The sequence below is a fragment of the Marmota flaviventris genome, unplaced genomic scaffold (assembly GCF_047511675.1).
Source record: "Marmota flaviventris isolate mMarFla1 unplaced genomic scaffold, mMarFla1.hap1 Scaffold_66, whole genome shotgun sequence".
Lineage (NCBI taxonomy): Eukaryota > Metazoa > Chordata > Mammalia > Rodentia > Sciuridae > Marmota > Marmota flaviventris.
The window spans coordinates 189,798-210,607 of record NW_027288412.1 but is presented as its reverse complement, the minus strand read 5'-3'; positions in this window follow the sequence as shown (position 1 = coordinate 210,607).

The following is a 20,810-nucleotide window of genomic DNA, read 5'->3' as shown; positions in this document are numbered from 1 at the left end:
GATCTCAGTGGTTATAATTTGGAAGTTGGTGTGAAGATGAGGCACGAAAACCAGCAAGAGAGAATGAGACTTATAATCCCCCTGGACCTATGGAGTATAAGTTAATGGGGGAAGGTAATTACTGTGCATTTAGAGAGCAGGCTCAATATACAGATCAAGATATCCAACCAGTTTGACAGGTTTTCTTGAGAGCTTGGAGACGTGTAATACCCAATGGTCAAGCACAAACTTCCACCATTAAAACCATACAAAGGGCTACTGAATCTTATACTGATATTCTTGCAAGACTGTGTAATGCTGTAATGATTTCAGTGGTTCCAGATCAAATAGCAAAGCTATTATTAAAAACATTAGCATTTAAAAATGCAAACCCTGAATGTAAACATATTTTTAGACCATTAAAAGAACAAACAAAACTACATTGAGTGAATATATGAGAGCTTGTTCTGGAGTGGGAGGGATTGAACATCAAACTTCCATATTTGCTGCAGTCATAGCTGCAGCCTTTGAACCCAATAAATTGGGAACTTTTTTTCAATTGTGGAAAAGTAGGTCATTTTCAAAAAGATTGTTGCAAACCTGAACTCGAAGTAGACTAAACTAATTACTGTCCGGTCATTTTTTCTAAGACACTTGCTTTTTCTTAGATTCTATATTTTTTGAGCTCATGATTTTGATCCTACAAACCTAGGCTAATGTTTTCATAATCAGTTCTATTTTTAATCAACTGTGGAGTTTTTAAATATTGCAGTGGAGATTTCACCTGAGAAAAGCTACAAGGCCTTTAATATTGTGTTATGTGTGCACCCTTGTGTTATGTGTTGTGTGTCTGTATGTGCATATGTCCATACACCATGTACATGATAGGAAGATTGGCAGATATCTGAGGATCACTCATAAAAAATTTTAAAAATATGAATCCAAATATTTTTGATTCACGTGATTTAAATGGTTCAATTTAAATTGGGTGAACAAAAAACTTGTAAGCTTAATTTTCAATGCATCTTATTTTTCAAAATAAATAAGATGTCTTTAAAATTAAGCTTAAAAGTTTTTCTAGGTATTCAAAAAATACTAATAAAATGTTGATGTTTATGAAGTGTCTGATATGCTTTAGTTCTAGGACTTTTTTTCAACAGGACTTTTCTTCTACAAGGAAGAAATGGCTAACACTGTTCATTACGCTTGTCTGATGTTTTGATAAAATAAGTAAAGTAAATTAGACATAGGATTACTCATTTATAAGTACTTTTGTTAAATATCTGATTGATTAACAAAGTTAATATGCTAAATGTTAAATATACCATTGGGTACTCATAACTCCTTGCATTGCATTGGGTAACATTATTGATGATATTGTAAGTTGATAAATGTAGAAAAAAAAGATATAAAGTTGCTTTGTCATCCCTGATACTTAGACACTGTGTTTTCATGAAATGATAAACAGATGTGATTCTAGATACAAGAGTTTATACAAGATCTCTTTATACGAAAGTTCAAAATTTCAACTGCTTCAATTAAGAGTACTGTAAGTAAAAACAAGTATTTCTTTTTATTAATATAAAATAATCTGCCTAAAATTTACAAGGAATTTAAACTTACAAATTTCAAAAATTTACAAGTATTGTTTTAAAATGTGAACAGAAAAAAAAGTTAACAGATGGAAAGGAAAATAATATTAGAAGGTTCTAGATTTGAAAATCATATTTAATAGAAAAAAGGGGTGTTTCTTTATAAGAGATACTTTATGTGATAAAGTAAATAAGACTTTTTAAGTAATTGATAAAGAAGGTCTGTGTAAGTTTGTCTTCACAATCAGTCATATGTTAAAAGGACAAAGATTTCTTAAAACATTAGTTTACCCATAACCTTGTGTTTTAATCAGTTGTTTTTCTTATTTCCAGAGCAAGTAATCTTATAGAAATTAAGAACAGTGTTTTTTAGAGAATGGTACCATGTTATTTCTTTAAAAGCTAAACTTGATTAATATAAAAACATAAATGTAATTGTGGTGCTATTAATATGTTCTTATCTTCCATATATACAAGTCTGTATGGTAGTAGCTTTAAAAGAGCAGTATATCAAACTAGTGTTCTAAAGTAGTATGAAATTTTAGGCTTAAGAGGAAAGAAATATTGGAGATTTATTTATATCATTTGATGTTCTATTACTGGACCTGTTATCAATAAGATATTTAAAGTTTTATGTTACTTTTTACACTGATGTACAACTTAAATGTATGTTTAAGTTAATGAGAGAGTAATCTGCATTATGGTTAATATTGTAACACACAAAAGTACTTTTCTATTTTTTACAAAATGTTTAAATCTTTCAGCCTTTCTTTATTTCATGTTTTAAATGTTATATCATATTATGTTAGCTAATATTTACGTGAACTTGAGCACAATTTATTTGAGCTTTATAAAATGATGTTCAAAAAGCAAAGATCAACCTCCAAGCTACAGCATTTTACTTAATATTTATTAAAAGCCCCACCTTGCTTAAGATAAGGCTCTGTGTCCCATTCCACTTCATCTGAAAATGACTACAAAAGAAGTATGCTAGATTTCAGTACATTTAAGATTGTGTCCCAAAGTTGGTTTTTGTCAAAATTACTAAGATCTCAAAGAGGGGAAAAATGGCTATGGCTTATAAACCTAAAATATACTTAATAAAATCTTACTAACTTTAAATTTTTAAATGTTTGGTCAGCTTCTGAGGTTCCTGCAGCCCTGCAACATTTCTCAACATTTAAATCACAGCCATTATTTCAAAAGTCGGAAATACCTATATGGTACAGGCATGAAAATAAAGTGTGGATTTCTGGGTCATTGCACCATATGGGAACGGGGTTTGCTTTTATTTCTACAGGCAAAATGCCTTTTTAGGTACCTTCAGGACTTATCAAATTGCAGAATGAGTGACCCATTTGTCAGACAATTTCAGGAGCTGGAAATGCAGAGAACCTCTACAATGGTGACAGAAACAGCAGAATCCCCAACATGCGGACAGATGTAAAGGTTGACTCAAGAAGCTGAAAAAAATCTTCTATTAGCTATGCTTGCAATTATTAATTTCCAGGTAAGTACAGTTTCTGCTCATTCTTTTGATAATTTGGCCTATGTTCCTAATCCTCCTTCAGTGCATGCTGTTTCCTGGGGAGAACTTGATGTTTGTGTATGTACAGATAATATTAATTTCTTCCCTCCTCCAGTATTTGGGGGAATTGAAGATATACCATTCCATAAAAATCTGTGTAATATTTCTAATATAACTGTAGCTGTTGAAGGAGTTCCATTGTGTAAAGGGGCTTGTTTTTTCTGTTTACTTCTTATAGCACATAATGATTCTCATTCTTATATTACTTGGGGAACATTATCATGTGTAGACTGTTTTTTTTTTTTTTTTACTCAATGTATAGATAGAACTAATTGGGATTTAATAGAATTTAATAATTATTCTTAGTTATTGTTAAAACTCACATGGAACTGTGGAAGCCTGTTAATTTGACTTGGCCTTGGTCTGATCCTTTGTCTGTTACTAATTTGTTCAATGCTGTTCAAGTTTTGTTACACTGCTCATGACAATTTATAGAAATAGTTAGAGCTTCAATCCTTGCAGTTGCTTCTGTAAATGCCACAGCTATGATAGCTGGCATTGCTTTGATTCAAGAAATTCAAACTGCGGATTTCATGAGTACATGGGATCAAGATGCTCATTTATTATGGCAACAACAAAAGGTTTTAGACTCTCAATTGAATACAGATGTGATAAATCTACAACATACTGTTTCCTGGCTTGGCAATCAAGTAAGTATTTTGGCTACCACAAGTGTTTTGAAGTGTGACTGGGATTCTTCTCATATTTGTGTGACTCCTGTGCCATATAATACAAGTGATTCCAGGGATACTTTTAAAAGATGGTAAAATGGACATCAAAATTTAACTTTAGAAATTATGAATTTGGAAAAAACTATTATGGACACCTTTAGTAAGACATTACCTGAATTGACAAGATCTGACCTCTTACAAGAATTGTCTTCAAATATTGCTAATTTGAATCCTTTATGTCATTTCTCTACCTTGTTGTCAACTTCTTTTGGTAACACTGTAACAATTTTTGTTTTATGTTTTGTTTTATATAGTCTTCCAAAAAAAGTGAATGCAATTGAAACATAAAATTTCTCTAATTGTTTCTGCTTTGACTCATTTACAGAAACAAAATGAAGGCGATATAGAAAATCAGACGTGACTATGAGTGTGCTTGCAACAAGTCGCCCTGCTGTCTTGGTGGAGCTTGCCTGCAAAAAGGATATTCTGCCAAGGTTTAGATAAGGTGACTGTGAACATGCTTGCAAATGAGATGCCTTGCTGTCTTTGATGGAGCTAGCCTGCAAACCGGATGTTCTTCCAAGTACAGTAGGAGGGCTCTGAGAAAATTTTATCTGTTGTTAGCAAAGAGCAGAGCTCAGAATGCTCCAGCCCAAGAGTAGATTAAGCCATGAGAAGCACATAACTTTTGATTAGTAAGTTACTTCTGTATATTATGTTTAGCTAGCTTAAAGACCTGAATCATTGCTTTTGGAATGCTGCCTTTTTTGTTCACAATACTATAAACAGACTGCTGTATTCAATAAAGGGGCTTCTGCTTCTTCTTCCTTGTTTATTTTGACCTGAGTTTGAGTTATTTACAACATTAGTGAAAGAGCTGCTACATTTTTTTTTAATTGGTTTTCTTTGATACTTGGTAGGCTTCATCCTTTCCCTATCCCCACTTTGTTCCCCAAGTTTGGGAATCCTAGGTTCAACAGTTTTCACACAGGAAAAGTTTGGATTTAAAGGTTTCACTTTGTTTGGCAATATAGAGATGGATGGAAATAGAGCTACAAATCAAATATGGTTTTTCTAGATGCTTGAAACTTCATGCAAACAACCAGTTAAAGTGTTCACTTTGTGATTTGTTCCTGGTCCAAGTAGCTCTAATCAGAGGCATGCAGGAACAGCTTTCTATATCAGTGCTTTATGAGCTAGAAGAAGAATTTCAATGTACTGAAAGAGCTGAAAATATTTATTCATTGAATCTCTTTAATACTTGGCAGCATTTATTTTTTCACTAAACACACTTTGTTCTCTAAGTTTACTTCTCTTAGATTCAATGGGTTGCAGAGAGAAACATTTTGAATTTTCAGGTTTTATTTTGTTTTGCGCTACACAGGTGGATGAAAATAGAGCTGCAAACCAAAAAAAGTGTTTACTAGCTGCTTGAACCTTGACATACAAAATTAGTTCTCAGTGCTCATTTTGAGGTTTGTCTGTGTTGAAGTTCTTTTAAGCAGAACTACACAGAAAAACTTTTAAGAACTTGCTTTAGGAGCTTCCAGGAGAATCCCAATATACTGAAAGAGCTGCAAGAATTTTTTTCATAGGATGTATTTGATACTCATCAGGGTTCAAAATTTCACTAAACCCAAATTGTACCCCAAGTTTGGGACTCCTAGGTTCAACCGTTTGTACACAAGAACAGTTTAAATTTTCAAGTTTCACTTTGTTTTGCACGATACAGATGGATGCAAATAGGGTTACAAATCAAACATGGTTTGTGCAAGATGCTTCAAACATCACTTAAACAATCAGTTCTAAGTGAACACTCTGTGGATTGTTCCCATGTACTGAAAGAGCTACAAATTGTTTTCATTGTATTGCTTTGATACTCAGCAGAATTCATTCTTCCATGAAACACTTTATTCTCCAAGTTTGGTTCACCTAAGTTCAAAGGTTTGCATAAAGGAAGAGTTTGAATTTTCAAGTTTCACTTCATTTTGCACTATGTAGGTGGAAGAAAATAAAGCTGCAAATCAAATACAGTTTTTGTTAGATTCACACACTCAATGTGTCCTAAGTTTTCACTCTGTGTTTTTTTCTGGTGAAAGTAACTATAAGCAGAAGCACGCAGAAGTGGGTTTTTATCAGTGCTTTAGGAAATACCAGGAAAATGAGAATGTACTGAAAGAGCTTCAATTTTTTTCCCTTGGATTTCCTGATAGTTTGCAGACTTCATACTTTCACTAAATAATCTTTGTTCCCCAAGTTTGGTTCTCCTAGGTTCAATGGTTTACAGAAAGGAACATATTGAATTTTCAGTATTCATGATATTTTGCACTATACACATGGATGGAAATAGAGCTACAAATCAAAAAATGTTGGTGCTATATTCTTGAAACTTCACAAACACAAGCAGTTCTATGTTTTCACTCTGTTGTTTGTTCCTGGTCAAGTAGCTCTAACCATAGGGATGCAAAAACAGATTTTATTATCAGTGTTTTAGGAGCTAGAAGGAAATTTCACATGGAAAGAAAGAGCTGCAAAATTTATTCTTTTGATTCCTTTGGTACTAAGCAAGACTCATCCTTGCACTAAATACACTTTGTACCCAAGTTTGATTCTCTTTTGTTCAATCGTTTGCAGATAGGAGCATTTTGAATTTGCAGGTTTCTCTTCATTTTGCACTATAGAAATGGAAGGAAATAGAGCTGCAAATCAAATACAGTAGGTACTAGATGCTTGAAACTTCAAGCACCCAATATAGTCTAAGTGTTCACACTATGGTTTGTGCCAGGTGAAAGAAGCTCTTAGTGGAGGCCAGCAGAAATGGCTTTCTCTATCAGTGCTTTAGAGCTACCAGAAAATTTCCCATGAACTGAATAAACTGCTATTTATTTTATTTCTTTGATACTCTACAGGATTCATCCTTTCACTAAACAAACTTTGTTATCCAAGTTTGGTTCTCCTTGGATCATGGTTTGCAATCAGAAGCAGTTTCAATTTGCAGGTTAAATGTCATTTTGCACTGTAGTGGTGGGTGGAAATAGAACTGCAAATCAAACACTGTTGGTGCTAGAAGCTTTAAATTTCATACATCCAATCTTTTCTAAGTGGTCACAGTGTGGTTTCTTCCTGGTGAAAGTGGCTCCAAGAAGAGGCACGAAGAAATGTCTTTCTCTATCAGCACTCTAGGAGCTAACAGGAAATTTCCCATGTACTGAAACAGATGCAAATATGGTTTTATTGGATTTACTTGATACTTGACCAGATTCATCCTTTCACTAAATACACTTTTTTTGCCATATTTGGTTCTCCTGTGTTTAATGGTTTGCACACAGGAACAGTTAGAATTTTCATGGTTCACTTCATTTTGTATTATACAGTTTGATGGATATAGAGCTGCAAATCAAACATGGTTTGTGCTAGATGCTTGAGACTTCACACACCCTATCCATTCTAAGTTTTCACTCTGTGGTTTGTTCCTGGTAAAAGTAGCTCTAAGCAGAGGCAAACAGAAATGACTTTCTTCATCAGTGTTTTTGGAGCTAACTGGACAATTCCCATGTACTGAAAAAGCTGCAAATTTTTTTTCTTTGGATTTTTTGATACTCTGTTGGATGCATCCTTTCACTAAACACACTTTGTTCCCCAACTTTGGTTCTCCTTGGTTGAATGGTTTGCAGAGAGGAAGAGTTTGAATTTTCAGTTACACTTCTTTTTGCACTATAGAAATGAATGGAAAGAGAGATGCAAATCGAATACAGTTGGTGCTAGATGTTTGAAACTTCACACACCCAATATGTTGTGTGTGTTTACACTATGGTTTGTACCAGGTGAAAGAAGTTCTAAGTAGAGACAAACAGAAATGGCTTTCTCTATAAGTGCTTTAGGAGCTTCCAGGACAATTCCCATGTACTGAAAGAGCTGCTAAAATGTTTTCATTGAATTTCTTTGATAGTGGACAAGATTCATTCTTTCACAAAACACACTTTGTTCCCTGAGTTTGAGTTTTCTATGTTCCAAGGTCTGAAGACAGAAACAGTTTAAGTTTTCAGTTTCACTAAATTTTGCACTATACTGATGGATATAAATAGAACTTCAAATTAAACATGGTTGATGCTAGATGCGTGAAACTTTATACAGCCAATCCATTCTAAGTGTTCACTCTTTGGTTTGTTCCTGGTTAGAGTGGCTCAAAACAGAGGCATGCATAAATGCATTTCCCTATCAGGACTTTAGGAGCTACCAGGACACTTCATATCTACTGAAAAAGCTTCAAAAATGTTGTCATTCAAATACTTTGATACTCGGCAGGATTTATACTTTCAAGAAAAACATTTTATTCCCCATGTTTGATTATCCTAGGTTCAATGGTTTGCAGACACAAGAAATTCAAATTTTCAGTATTCACTTCGTTTTGCATTAAAGAGGTGGATGGAAATAGAGCTTCAAATCAAATATAGTTAGTGCTAGATGGTTGATACTTCACACACCCAATCCATTCTAAGTGTTCATTCTGTAGTTTGTTCTTGGTGTAAGTAGCTTCAAGCAAAAAAGGCACGCAGAAATGGCTTTCCTATCAGTGCATCAAGAGCTATTAGGACAATTCCCATGTACTGAAAGTACTGCAAAAAAAAAAATTTGTTGGATTTCTTTGATACTTTACTGGATTCATCCTTTCAAAAAACACACTTTGTTTACCAAGTTTGTCTCTCCTATGGTGAATGGTTTGTAGACAGCAAAAGTTTGAATTTCATGTTTCACTTTGTTTTACATTATACATGTAGAAGAAAATAAGCTGCAAATCAAATACAGTTTGTGCTAGATGCTTGAAACTTCACATACAGAGATTGTTCCTGGTGAAAGTAGCTCTAAGCCAAGGCATGCAGAAATGGCTTTCTTTTTCAGCACTTTAGGAGCTACCAAGAAAATTCCCATATACTGAACGTGCTGCCAATTTTTTTTGTTGGATTTCTTTGATACTTATCAAGATTCATGCTTCCCCTAAACACACTTTTTTCCTCATATTTGGATCTCCTTTGTTCATCATTTTGCAGACAGGAAATTTTCAAGTTTCACTTTATTTTACACTATACAGGTGAGTAGAAATAGAGCTGCAAATCAAATACTGTTGGTGTTAGAGGCTTGAATCTTTACAAACCAAGTCTGTACTAAATGTTCACTCTATATCTTGATCCTGGTGAAAGTAGCCTCAAGCAGAGGAAGGTAAAAATGTCTATTCTATCAGTGCTTTAGGAGATACCAGGACAATACCAATTTACTGAAATAGCATAAAAATGTTGTCATTCCAATGCTTTGTTACTCAGAAGAATTTTCCCATACTGTCACAAAACACCTTTGTTCCGCAAATTTGATTTTCTTAGATTAAATGGTTTGTAAAGAGAAATAGTTTGAATTTTCAGGTTTCACTTCATTTTACACTATACAGGTGGATGGAAATAGAGCTGCAGATCAAATATGGTTTGTTCTAGATGCTTGAAACTTCACACAAATATCCTTTCTAAGTGCTCATTCTGTGGCAAAAGTAGCTCTAAGCAGAGGTATACAGAAATGGGTTTTTTATCAGTGCTTTAGGAGTGACCAGGAAAATTTCCATGTACTTAAAGTGCTGTAGATTTTTTTTCTTTGGATTTCTTTGATACTTGGTAGGATTTTTCCTTTCACTAAATGAACTTTGTTCTCCATGTTTGGTGTTTATATTTTCAATGGTTTGTAGACAGAAACAGTTTGAATTTGCAGATTTCACTTCATTTTCCTCTATACAGGTGGATGGATATACAGCTGAAAATCAAACACAGTTTGGGCTGGATGCTTGTAACTTCACACAACCAATTCATTCTAAACGTTGACTCTTAGGTTTGTATTTGGTGAAAGTAACTCAAAGCAGAGACACTCAGAAACAGCTTTATTTATTAGTACATTAGGAGCTACCAAAAAAAATTCCCATGTACTGAAAATGCTGCAAAACTTTTTTCATTGGATTTCTGTGATACTCGGAAGGATTCATCCTTTCACTAAACACACTTTGTTTCCCATATTTGGTTCTTCTTGTTCCAATGGTTTGCAGACAGGTACCATTTGAATTTTCAGGTTTCACTTCATTTTGCACTATAAAGATGAATGGAAATACAGCTTCAAATAAAATATTGTTGGTGCTAGATGCTTGAATCTTCACTCACCCAATCATTAATTTGGAATCCTAGGTTCAATGGTTTGCACACAGGATGAGTTTGAATTTTCATAATTCACTTTGTTTTCCACAATAAAGAAGAATGAAAATAGAGCTACAAATCAAACATGGTTTGTGGTAGATGCTTGAAACGTCACACACACAATCAGTTCTAAGTGTTCACTCTCTGGGTTCTTCCTCATCAAAATAGCCCTGAGAACATGCACTTAGGAACAGCTTTCTCTATCAGTGCTTCAGGAGCTAACAGAAAAATTCTCATGTATGAACGAGCTACAACAATTTTTTTATTGGATTTTTTTAAAACTCGGAAAGATTTATCCTTTCACTGAACACACTTTGTTATCCAATTTTGATTTTCCTAGATTTAAGGGTTTGCAGAAAGCGTTTGGATGACTTTGATACTCTTCTTGGTTTACCCTTTCAATAAACCAACTTGATACCCAAAGTATGAAACTCCTAAATTTAATTGTGGTCACACAGGAAAAGTTTGAATTTTTACGTTTTACTTTGTTTGGCACTATAGACATGGAGGAAATACAGCTAAACATCAAACATGTATTTGGCTTGCTGCTTGAAACTTGACATACACAATCAGTTCTTAGTGCTCACTCTGTTGATTGTTTTTGGTTTATTTACTACTATGAAAAAGCATGCAATAACAGCTTTTACTATCTCACCTTAGTAACTAGCAAATAACTCACAATGTACTGAAAATGCTGCAACAAATTTTTTTCATTGGAATACTTTTATACTCAGCAGGGTTCAAAATTTCACTAAACCCACTTATAGCCCAAGTTTTGGATGTCTAGGTTTAATAGTTTGCACACAGAAACAGGTTGAGGTTTCAGGTTTCACTTGGTTTGGCATTACAGAGATGGAAGCAAATAGAACTAAGAATTAAAGATGTTTTCTGTTATGTACTTGAAACTTCACACACACCATCAGTTCAAGGGTTCACTATTTGGTATTTTCATCATCAAAATAGCTCTAATCAAAGGCACTCAGGTACACCTTTCTCTAAGAGCGTTTTAGGAGCTTGGAGGAAAATTCACATGTACTGAAAGAGCTTTCATAAATTTTTCATTGAATTTTTTTATACTCAGATACATTCATCATTTCACTAAACACACTTTGTTCCTTAAGTTTAATTCTACAAGTTTCAAGTGTTTGCATACAGGAACAGTTTGGATTCTCTTGTTTTTTTTTTTTTTTTTTAGTTTTTCACCATACACGTGGAAGAAAATAGACCTGCAAATCAAACACTGTACGTTCTAGCTGCTGAATCTTGACATACCCAATAACTTCTCAGTGCTCACTTTGAGGTTTGTTTATTGTGTAAGTGCTTCAAAGCTAAAGCACACAGAAAGAGCTTTTACTAACATGCTTTAGGAGAAAGCAAGAAAATCCCAATGCAGTGAAAGAGCTGCAACAGTTTTTTTTGTTGAATTTCTTTGATACTCAGCAGGTTACACCCTTTCATAATCCCATTTTTTCCCCAAGTTTGGCACTTCTAGTTCCAAAGGTTTGCACACAAGAAGGGTTTGAATATTCAGGGTTCACTTTGTTTTCCACTATAGACATAGATGCAAATAGAACTTCAAATAAAACATGGTTGTTCATAAATAGTTGAATCCTCACACACACAATCAGTTTTATGTGGTCACTCTATGTTATTTTTTGGTCAAATAAGTTTTTTAAGAAGAGGCACACAGGAACACCTTTCTCTATAAACTCTTTCAGAGCTAGCAAAAAATATGCAATGCAATTAATGAGCTGAAACATTGTTTTCATTTGATTTCATTGATACTCAGCAGGATGCATCTTTTCATGAAACACATGTTGTTCTCCCATTTTGGTTCTTCTAGGTTCAATGGTGTGAAGAAATAAACAGTTTGAATTTTCAGGTTTTACTTCATTTTACTCTATACAGGTGGTTGAAAATAGAGCCTCAAATCAAACACAGTTTTTGGTAGATGCCTAAAACTTGACAACACAATCATTTTTCACTTGTCACTCTGTGGTTTTTCCTGGTGAAAGTACTTCTAAGCAAAGCAAGCAGGAACAGCTTTTACTAAGTTGCTTAAGGAGCTAGCAGGAGAATCCTAATATATGGAAAGAGCTGCAACAATTTTTAGTTTGTATTTTTGATACGTGGCTGGGATCACTCTTTCAATAAACACACTTTGTCCCTCATGTATGCAACTCCTAGTTTCAATGTTTTGTAAAGAGGAATACTTTGAATTTTCTGGTTTCACTTTGTTTTGCACTGAAGCTACAAATCAAACACGGTTTGTGCTAGATGCTTGAAACTTCACTCACACAATCAGTTTTCAGTAGTCACTCTGTGATTTGTTCCAGGTTGAAAAATTTCTTTCTTTCTTTCTTATTAGTTGAAAAATTTCTAAGAAGAAGCACTCATGAACAGCTTAGACTTACTAACTTTAGGAACTAGCAGGAGAATCACAATTTACTGAAAAAGCTACAACAATTTTTTTTCTTAGAGTTATTTGATACTCTGAAGTGCTCCCCCTTAAACTAACAATATTGAAGCCCAAGTTTTGGGCTCCTAAGTTCAATGATTTACACACAGCAAAAGTTTGAATTTTCTGGTTTCCTTTTTTTTCCCCCACAATTGAGATGGATAAAAAGAGAGCTACAAATCAAACATGGATTGTGCTATATGCTTGAAACCTCACACCCACAATCAGTTCTAAGTGTTCACACTGTGGTTTTTTCCCTGATCAAAATAGTGCTAAGCTCAGGCACAGATTTCTCTATCAATGCTTCAGGAGCTAGCAGGAAAATTCCCATTTATGAATGAGCAGCAGCAATTTTTTATTGGATTTCTTTTATACTCAGAAGGATTTATCCTTTCACTGAACACACTTTGTTCTCCAATTTTATGTGTGAAATCTGTGATGTTTTAAGCTACTATCAGAAACCATCTTTGACTTTGAGCTTTATTTCTATCCATCTCTGCAGTGCCAAATAAATGTTCAATCATTTGAAGAAAGAAAAGTTTGAATTTTCTGGTTTCACTTCATTCTGCATTATAAAGGTGTTTGAAAATAGACCTTCAAAGCAAACACTGTTTTAGTTAGCTTCTTAAAACTTGATACACAATAAGATTTCAGTGGACACTCTGTGGTTTCTACTGGTTGAAGTACTTTGAATCAGAAGCAAGCAGGTTCAGCTTTTACTATGTTCCTTTAAGATTTAGCAATAGAATGCTAATATACTGAAAGAACTGCACCATTTATTTATTGAATTACTTTGATACTTGTGAGGGTTCACCTGTTCAATTAGTCAACTTGATACTCCATGTTTGGAACTACTAGCACACAATAAAAGTTTGAATTTTCAGGTTTTACTTATTTGGCATTATAGACATAGATGGAAATACAGCTATACATCAAACACGTTTTGGCTACCTGCTTGAAACTTGACATGCACAATAATTTCTCAGTGCTCAATCTGTGGTTTGTTCCCAGTTGATATGCTATTGTGTAAAGACATGTAGTAACAGATTTTACTATCTCACCTTAGTAGCTAGCAGGAGATTTAAAATCTACTGCTAATCCTGCAACAATTTTTTTCATTGGATTTCTTTGCAGAGTTCAAACTTTCACTCAACTCATTTGCAGCCCAAATTTGAGAATCCTAGCTTTAACGGTTTGCACACAGGAACAGTTTGAGGTTTCAGGATTCACTTTACTTGGCACTACAGAGATGGTTGGAAATGGAGCTAAAATTCAAAGATGGTTTCAGCTAGGTGCTTGAAACTTAATAAACAGCATCAGTTATAAGGGTTTACTATATTGTATTTTCATCTTCAAAAAAGCTCTAATCAAAGGCACCCAGGAACTGCTTTCTCTAAGAGCATTTTAGGAGATAAGAGGAAAATTCACATGTACTGAAAGGGTTTTAATAATTTTTTTGTATTTTTTTTTGATACTTCAAAAAAAAGATGCTGAAATCTTGACATACACAATGACATCACAGTGCTCAGTTTGTGGGTTTTTCCTTGTGTAAGTAATTCAAAGGTGAAGCATGCAGAAACAACTTTTACTAACTCACTTTAGGTGATAGCAAGAGAATCACAAAGTACTGAAAGAGCTGCAACAATTTTTTTGGATGGATTTCTTTATACTTGGCAGGGTTCATCTTTTCAATAAACCCACTTTGTTTCCCATGTTTGTCACTTTTAGGCTCAACAATGTGCACACAAGGACTATTTGAATTTTCATGTTTCACTTTGTTTTGCACTATTGACATGGATGCAAATAGAAATTAAGAACAAACATTGCTTTTGCTAAATGCTTGAAACTTCACACACACAATCAGATTTATGTGGTCACTTTATTGTTTTTTCAGGTCAGAGAAGTTTTACAAAGAGGCACACAGGAAGAGCTTTCTCTATCAGCTCTTTCAGAGCTAGCAGAAATATCCAAATCTATTAATATGCTGAAACATTTTTTTCAATTGAGTTCATTGATACTTAGTACGATGCGTCTTTTCATGAAACAAATGTTGTTTTCTCATTTTGTTTCTTCTAAGATTAACTGTGTAGAGAAAGGGACAGTTTGAATTTTCAGGTTTCACTTCATTTTACTCTATACAGGTGGATGAATATAGAACCTCAAATAAACACGATCTCTGGTAGAAGCTTAAAACGTGACATACACAATCAGTTTTCACTTGTCACTTTGTGGTTTTTCCTGGTGGAAGTATTTCTAAGCAAAAACAAGCAAGAACAGCTTTACTAAGTTGCTTTAGCAGCTAGCAGAATAATACTAATATACTGAAAGAGCTGCAACAATTTTTAGGTTGGACTTTTGGTATGTGGCTCATTCACCCTTTCACTAAACCCACTTTGTACCCCAAGTCTAGGACTACAAAGTTTAATTGTTTGAACAGAAGAACACTTTGAATTTCTGGTTTCACTTGGTATTGAACTACAGGGATGAATGAAAATACAGCTTCAAATCAAACGTGTTTTTTGCTAGATGCTTGAAACTTCACTCACACAATCAATTATCCGTGTTCACTCTGTGATTTGTTACACGTTGAAGAATTTCTAAGCATAAGCACATAGGAACAGCTCAGAGTTACTAAATTTAGGAGCTACCAGGAGAATCACAATATACTGAAAAAGCTAAAAAAATACTTTTCTTAGAATTATTTGATGCTCAGAAGTGTACCCCCTTTCCTAAAAACACTGAAACCCAAGTTGTGGACTCCTAAGTTCAATGGTTTGAACTAAGGAATAGTTTGAAATGTCAGGTTTTACTTCGTTTTGCACTATATGAATGAATGAATATACAGCTGAAAATCAAACAAGGTTAACCTAGATGCTTGAAACTTTACACACAGGACTAGTTCTAAATGTTCACTCTATGGTTAGTTCCTGGTAAAACTAGCTCTAAGCCGAGGTATGCTGGAAATGCTTCCTCTCTTAGCACTTTTTCAGTTATCAAGAAATTTTGCATGGACTGAAAGAGCTGCAAAATTTTGTTCATTGTATTTCTTTTATACTCCACAAGATTTATTCTTTCACTAAACACACTTTGTTATTCAAGTGTTGTTTTTCTAGATTCAAGTGTTTGCAGAGAGCAATAGTATAAAATTTCCGGTTTCAGTTCATTTGGCACTATACATGTGGATGAAAATAGAACTTCAAATGAAAAGTGGTTGTGCTAACTTCTTGAAAATTGAGATACACAATCAATTCTCAGTGCTCACTCTGTGGTTTGTTCCTGGTTGTAGTAATTCTAAGCAGAAGCCCACAAAAGCATCTTTTACTAACTCGCATTAAGAGCCAGCATGGGAATCCTAATGTACTGAATGATCTGTAATTTTTTTTATTGTAATACTTTGATACTCAGTAGGGTTCACCCTTTCCCTAAAAACACTTTGTACCCCATGTTTTATACTCCTATGTTAAGAGTTAGCAAACAGGAACCATTTGAATTTTTAGGTTTCACTTTGTATTGCACTATAGAAATGGATAAAATTATAGCTACAAATCAAATATGGCTTGCACTAGATGATGGAAATTTCACACACACAATCACTTCTCAGTGTTCACACTGTTATTTATTCTAGGTCACGTAGCTCTAAGCAGAAGCATTCAGGAACAACTTTTACTAACTTGCTTTAGGAGCCAGAAGGAGAATCCCAATGTACTGAAAGAGCTGCCAAATTTTTTTCATTGGATTTTTTTTATCCTTGGTTGCAGTCAGCCTTTCACTATACCCTCTTTGTACACCAATATTGTACTCATTGGTTCAATGATTCACACACAGGAACAGTTTGAATTTTCAGATTTTACTTGGTTTTGAATATATAGATTCGTGGAAAGAGAGCTCCAAATCAACACCATTTGTGCGAGGTTCTTGAAACTTCATGCAAACAGTATGTTCTAATTATTTACTCTGTGGTTTGTTCCTGCTCAAAGTAGTTCTAAGCAGAAGCATGCAGGAGCTGCTTTGTCTATCAGTACTTTAGAATCTGGCAGGAAAATTCCCTCAGACTGAAGAGCAGTAATATTTTTTTCATTGCATTTTGTTGATACTCAGCAGGATTTATCCATTCAAAAAACAAATTTTTTAAAAAGTTTTTTTTTCCTAAACTCAAGCATTTGCAGACAAGAACAGTTTGAATTTTCAGGTTGAATTTTGCACTATATATGTGGATTAAAATGAAACTCAAATCAAGCATGGTTTGTGCTACCTGCTTGAAACTTGACATACACAATCAGTTCTTGTTGCTAACTCTGTAATTTATTCTTGGTTTAAGTTGTTCTAATTAAAAGCACACAGAAACAGCTTTTGCTAACTCACATTAGATTCTAGCAGGACAATGCCAATTTACTGATAGAGCCAAAAGCAAAAGTTTTTAAAATTCTTCAATACTTGCTAGGGTTCACACTTTCACTAAACCAAATCTGTACCCCAATTTTGGGACTCCTATGTTCAAGACTTTGCACACAGGAACACTTTCAAATTTTATGTTTCAATTTGTTTTGCATTATCAAGATGGATTAAAGTAGATCTACAAAACAACCTCAGTTTGTGCTAGCTGTTTGAAAAATGACATACAGTTAATCGCAGTGCTTACACTTGGTGTCTTCTTGGGTCCAGTAATTCTAACCAGAAGAGAAGGAACATATTCTATTAACTATCTAAAAAACAGTCACCAGACACCCAATATACTGAAAGAGCTGAAAATTATTTTCGTGGGATTCATTTAATAAAAGGCAGAGTTCACCCTTTATCTATACCCACATTTTACCCCATGTTTGGGACTCCTATGTTCAATGGTTTTCACACAGGAAGAGTTTAAATTTTTAATTTTTGCTTGGTTTTGTACTATAAAGATGGATGTAAATAGAGAAACATATCAAACACAGTGTGTGTAAGATGCTTGAAACTTCACAGGCACAATCAGTTTTTAGTGTTCACTCTGTGTTTTCTTTCCTGGTCAAATTAGCTCTAAGCAGAGGCACGATAGAAAACTTTTCACTATCAGCCCTTTCCAGCTATTAGGGAAATTCCTGTGGACTAAAAGATGTGCAAATGTTTTTTGTTGTTGAATTTCTGTGGTACTTATGAGGATAAGTCTTTAATAACCACATTTTGTTTCCCAAGTTGGGTTCTTCTAGGTTCAAGGGTTTTGAGACAGGATCACTTTGAAATTTCAGTTTTCACTTTATTTTTCAATGAACAGGTGGATGAAAATAGAGCTGCATACCAAACACAGTTTGAGCTTCCTGCTTGTACCCTCACATACACAATCAGTTCTCAGTGTTCACTCTGTGGTTTTTCCCTGGTTGAAGTACTTTTTAGCAAAAGCAAGCAGGAACACATTTTACTCTCTCCCATTAGGAGCTAGCAGGATAATCCCAATATAATGAAAATAGTCAACAATTTTTTAATTGGATGTTGTTGATACTCAGAAGTATTCACCCTTTCACTAAATGTATTTTGTAACTTAATTTTAGGATTACTAGTTTTAATAGTTTGAAAACAGGAAATGTATGAATTTTCATGTTTCACTTTGTTGTGCACTATATCGATGGATGGAAATACAGCTACAAATCCAAAACAGTTTGTGATAGATGCTTGAAACTTCAAACACACAATCACTTCTAAATGTTCACTCTGTGGTTTGTTCCTGGTCAAAATAGCTCTAAGCAGAAGCATGCTGGAAATGCTTTCTTTCTCAGTGTTTTAGCAGATAGCAGGGAATTTACCATGGCTGAAAGAGCTAGATTTTTTTTTCCATTGGATTTTTCTCATACTCAGCAATGATTCATTATTTAACTATACACACTTTTTTCCAAGTGTTGTTTTCCTAGATTCAAGGTTTCACTGGCAAAAATAGTTTGAATTTTCATGTTTTACTTCATTTTTCACTATGCATGTGGATTAAAATAGATATGAAAATTAAACACAATTTGGGCTAACTGCATAAAACTTTATATACACAATAAATTCTCACAGCTCAGTTTGTGGTTTGATCCCAGTTGAAGTACTTCTCAGCAGAAACATGCAAAAAAAGTTTTTACTAACTCTCTCTAACAGCTAGCAGGAAAATCCCCATATTCTGAAAAAGCTGCAACAGTGTTTCTTTGGTTTTCTTTGATACTTGGCATGGTCCACACTTTCACTAAACCCACTTTGAAACCCAAGTTTGGGACGCCTAGGTTCAAGAGTTTGCATACAGGGAACTTTTGAATTTCAATGTTTCACTCTGTTTGGCACTATAGAGATGAAGAGAAACACAGCTAAAAATAAAACTCGGTTTTTCCTAGATGCTGGAAACCTCACACACACAATTATTTCTCATTGTTCACTCTGTGGTTTGTTTCAGGTCAAAGTAGCTTTAAGCAGAAACATGCAGGAATAATTTACCTATCTTGCTTTAGGTGGTAGCAGGGGAATACCAATGTAGTGAAAGAGATGCGATAATTTTTTTCATTGGATTGCTTTGATATTCATCTAGGTTAATTCTTTAACTATACCCATTTTTTACCCCAGTTTTGGGACTCCTAGTTTCAAAGTTTAACACACAGAAGCAGATTGTAATTACAGATTTTACTTTTTTTCGCACTATAGAGATGGATGGAAAGAGAGCTACAATCAAATACAGTTGGGCTAGGAACTTGAAACTTCAAGCACAAAATAAGATCTAATTGTTCACTCTGTGTTTTGTTCTTGGTCAAAGTAGCTCTAAGCATAGGCAAGCAGGAACTACATCAGCACTTTAGGAACTAGCAGGAAAATTCTCATGGACTGAATTTCTTCAATGCATTTTTGATACTCAGCAGGATTTATCCTGTCACTCAGCACACTTAGTACACCCAAGTTTTGTTTTACTATATTCAAGGGATTGCAGACAGGAACCGTTTGAAATTTCAGGTTTGAATTCATTTTGCAGTATACAGGTGAATGAAAATAGAGCTGCAAATCAACCAAGGTTTGTGCTATTTTCTTAAAACGTGACATGCCCAATTATTTCTCAGTACTCACTCTGTGGTTTGTTACTATTTGAAGTAATTCTAAGAAGAAGCACAGAAAAACAGCTTTTTCCTAACTCTCATTAAGAACTAGCAAGAGAATCCCAATGTACTGAATGATCTCTAACTCTTTTTTTTTTTTTTTTGTTTGATTACTTTGATACTCAGGAGGGTTCACCCTTTCCCTAAATCCACTTTGTCACCAATGTTTGGGACTCATAGCTTCAAGAGATTGCACATATTTACCATTTGAATTTCCAGGTTTCTCTTTGTTTTGCTCTAAAAAGATGGATACCAATCCAGCTACAAATCAAATATGCTTTTGTGCTAGATGCTGGAAACTTCACACAAAAATCACTACTCAGTGTTCACTCTGTGGTTAGTTCTAGGTCAAAGTATCTCTAAACAGAAGCATGCAGGACCAGCTTTTACTAACTTTTATTAGGAGCTAGCAGTGGAATCTCAATGTATTGAAAGTACTGCCATAATTTTGTCATTGGATTATTTTGATATTTGGCTGCATTCAGCCTTTCACTATACCCACATTGTACCCTACGTTTGGTACTCCTTGGTTCAATGGTTTGCACACAGGAATTGTTTGAATTTTCAGGTTTCACTTTGTTTTGCACTATAGAGATGGATGGAAAGAGAGCTACAAATCAAAACAATTTTTGCCAGGTTCTTGAATCTTCATGCAAACAGTATGTTCTATGTATGTATTTACTCTGTGGTTTGTTCCTGCTCGAAGTAGTTCTAAGCAGAGGCATTCAGGAGCTGCTTTTTCTTTCAGCACTTTAGGAGCTAGCAGGAAAATTTCCACGAACTGAAAGAGCAGCAACAATGTATTCATTTCATTTCATTAATATTCAGAAGGATTTATTCTTTCATTAAACACACTTTGTTCTTCAAGTTTTGTTTTCCTAAACTCAAGGATTTGCAAAGAGGAACAGTTTGAATTTCAGGTTTGAATTTGTTTTGCACTCTGCAGATGGATTAGAATGGAACTCAATTCAAACATGGTTTTTGCTATGTGCTTGAATCTTGACATACCCTGTCAGTTCTATTTGCTAACTCTGTGGTTTGTTCTTGGTTGAAGTTGTTCTAAGAAAAAGCACACAGAAACAGATTTTCATAACTCACTTTAGATGCTATCAAGACAATGCCAATTTACTGATGGAGCCAAAAAAATTTTGTCATTGGATTACTTTGATTCTTGCTAGGTTTCACACTTTCACTAAACCAAATGTTTTTGCCAATT